The sequence below is a fragment of the Oryzias melastigma genome, linkage group LG6, assembly GCF_002922805.2.
Source record: "Oryzias melastigma strain HK-1 linkage group LG6, ASM292280v2, whole genome shotgun sequence".
NCBI classification, from domain to species: Eukaryota; Metazoa; Chordata; class Actinopteri; order Beloniformes; family Adrianichthyidae; genus Oryzias; species Oryzias melastigma.
Window position 1 is genome coordinate 11,650,236 of NC_050517.1, and position 3,272 is coordinate 11,653,507.

At 34.2% G+C, this 3,272-nt stretch overlaps 1 protein-coding gene across 4 annotated transcripts in view; it reads right to left on the reverse strand.

Annotated features, from left to right (window-relative positions):
- Positions 1-3,272, reverse strand: part of mon2 (MON2 homolog, regulator of endosome-to-Golgi trafficking) — a 448,157-nt gene that overhangs the window by 386,944 nt on the left and 57,941 nt on the right. The window lies entirely within an intron of this gene.

Consider the following 3,272-nt stretch of genomic DNA (forward strand, 5'->3'; position numbering starts at 1 on the left):
AGCGCGACAGGTGTTGCTGCTCAAAGCTGCTTCCTGTGTGGCCCAGCAGAACCGAACCCGGTTCCCCTGATGCGGATGCGCTGCGTCAGCCAGACATGCGCAGAAATGCGTCCTCAAAAGTAACAAACACAAACAGCCGCGCAGCTGCATTTAGATTTTTCTTGGTTAATAGCCGCGCATGCGCGCAACTTTTCTGCAACTCCTATTACTACCCCCCACCCCCACCCCCGCAGGCCCAAATGGTGTCTTTATGTTACCACGGAGACAGATCCAGCGGGGAGGCTGCCACGCGCCCGGAGTGAGGACAATCTTTACGCATGCAAAGCAGAGGCGCGTGCCACTTCCTGATTCGAGGAGAAAACGTGCTGTGAAATTTTTAACAGATTAAAGAAAGGCCACGTCACAGTGTGCACGTGCCTCAAAAAGTATTGGTACATGGAGCAAACTTTAATTTGGAAAGTTCAAAAAGAGAACATGGAGAAAGAAAGCAGTCAGTCTCTCTGAGCACAAGACAGATCTTTACCAAAGATGAGGCTGGATCTAAACCTTTGGATTTAGATTCTCAAAACTTGGAAGAGTTTTTAGACCCAGAGTTTTTTTGAAGTTTGCTGCAGCAGGTCACGTGACCCTCAAACAGGAGAGATGATGTTCTGATGTGTGAGAGATAAATGGAGCACACAATGACGGAGGGGAAAAGGCCTCTTTACTTTTGTCTGTCATTTATGGTTCATTTCAGAGAATCTCCATCATTAAATCAGTTAGTTGTTATTTTATTAAGTTCTGTTAAAACTCTCTATATGTAAACATCTGTCAAAAAAAACTGTTTTTAACTCAAAGTATTCTGTGTTGTCTTTAAGGCTGCCACGATTAGTCGACTAATCAACTATTAAAATAGTCGGCGATCAGTCGTTACTTTATATTAAATGGAGTCAGAGTGTAATAAAGTTGAATAAAGTTATGAGGGTTCAGCGCCAAAAAAAATAACTTTTTTGTATTTGAGTAAGTGAGACCAAAAGTTTTTCTTCAGTGAAAAATATTCCTTGTTTCAGATGATTTAATCTTGTTTTAATACCAGAAGCTATTGAAGGACAGAAGCTGCACAATTCATTCAAAGCTAATATGTATTTTTGGTATTCATAAACTTAATAGTTTTTGAAATATTGAGTAAAATATACCCCAAGGGAAATTGGGAAAGTCTTCACATTTTTAAGTAGATTAACAAAAAACTTTAAATATATTAATGGATTATGTTTTGCATCTTTTATATTCATTTTCAATACAAAATTGAGTTAGGTTAATATTTTAGCAACATGCTAATGTATTTGGCAAATTTGTTATCTAACAAGGTTTTTAGGCTAATATAGAGATTAGCTAATATTTTAGCAACAGGCTAATGTGTTTAGAAAATTTGTTATCAAATGGGGTTTATAGACTAATTTAGAGTTTAGCTTCTATTTTAGCAACATGCTAACATTTTTAACTAATTTAGTTTATTGAGGAATTTCTGGCTATTTTGGAGTTTAGCTAGTATTTAAGCAACAAGCTAGCTTTTTGGCTAATTTGGCATCTAGGCCTACTAAGGTTTTTGGGGCAAATTTGGAGTTTAGCTCATATTTAAGCAAAACACATATTATTGGTGAAAACTTGGCATGTATTAGGATTTTTAAAGCAATTTTACCATTTTTTTTAGAAAATTAGGTTAACTTCAGCGCTCTTTCATAGATCTGCCACAAAATTTCCAGTTATTGATCAAATTTAACATCTTGCAAATAACTTTGCATTCTCAGGAAAAAACGTCAGCATCTTCAGCAACTTCTTTTAGCAAAGAGCATTCTAGCATTATCACAGGTAATGCTTTTCTAGTTGTCTTGATTCCTAGTTAGTTTAAAGTTAATGATGGTTCACATGTGTGCTTTACATCCAGCTTAAGTGTGACCCGATCAGTCGACCAATCAGAAATAATATTGGTGATTAGTCGACTATCAAAAAAATCGTTTGTGGCAGCTCTAGACGTCATCCACTTTGGGTTGCCAGATTTACTCAAATAAGTGAAGTTCAATTTACTTGAGTTCTGATGTTTCCGACACAATACATTAACATAGGTTTTACATTTACTATATGTATGTGAAATGTATTTAAATGAAATATGATTAAAAACAATTACATTTGAATTTCATGTATCATATTAAATTAGATGCAACATTTTAAGTTAACAACATCATAATTTCTAGTAAAAAATATGCAGATAACAGGATAACATTTACTGGGTAAAAAAATAATCTTTTCAGTTTTCATTCCAAAGTTGTTGTTTTGGTTGTGCTTCATTAATGAATGAATTTCAAATTGTGCTGATTGACAGTATTCATCTAAACTCAATGACACAGAATTACACACAAAGTGAGAGAAAAAGTAAAAAACACTTTTAGTAAAAGTTTTGGCAAAACAATCAGAACTGTTGGAGACTGAAAGCAGCTTCCTTTGGTTTTCACTGCACAAGACTCTGCAGGTTTTTGGGGTTATTTGCTCTATAAAATGACTGTTTTTACCAGTGATGTCACAAAAGTGGGGAAAGTGAATTGTTGCATTAAAACTGAATGTTTATCCTGAAAGTGGGGATGTAATGATTAGTTTTAACAACAATTCAATTCATATAATAATTTGTAGTTGATGATCCAATTCATAGCTGGTTTTGGTTCATTTAGAACAATCTGATTCTCTGATCTAAAATGAATCCAGAACATGTTTATCCAAACTTCCACCAGTGTGACACAGAGATAAATACCTGGTACTGAACAGTGCAGGTGAGGTTTTCCAGACTCCTTCAAGATAATAAATTAAACATGTGTTTATATAAATATATAACAGTTAAATATATATAAATATTTAGTTTGGAGCTAAATATTTAGTTTTACGCAAAATATTTAAATCCAAGCTTAATATTTCATTTTTAACTAAATATTTATTAAGGGAACTACATATTTTGTTCAAAACTAAATATTTAGATCCAAGTTAAAAACTAACTATTTAGGTTTAAACTATTTTTTATTCCTATTGATTAATATAGACAATTATTTTTTTTCATATTTCGGATCAAATATGAAAACAAAAATCAAAGTTTGAGGTGAATCGCTGTGAAAGTGACTCGCAGCATCTAGTCTGTGTTAACATGTTATGGAGACGTTTGCACATTGAAACCAGAGGGAATGAAAGTCAAGCAGCCTCTTTTTCTGATCCTTCACCCCAAACTTCTCTATTGGCACGTGTCCAAAGGA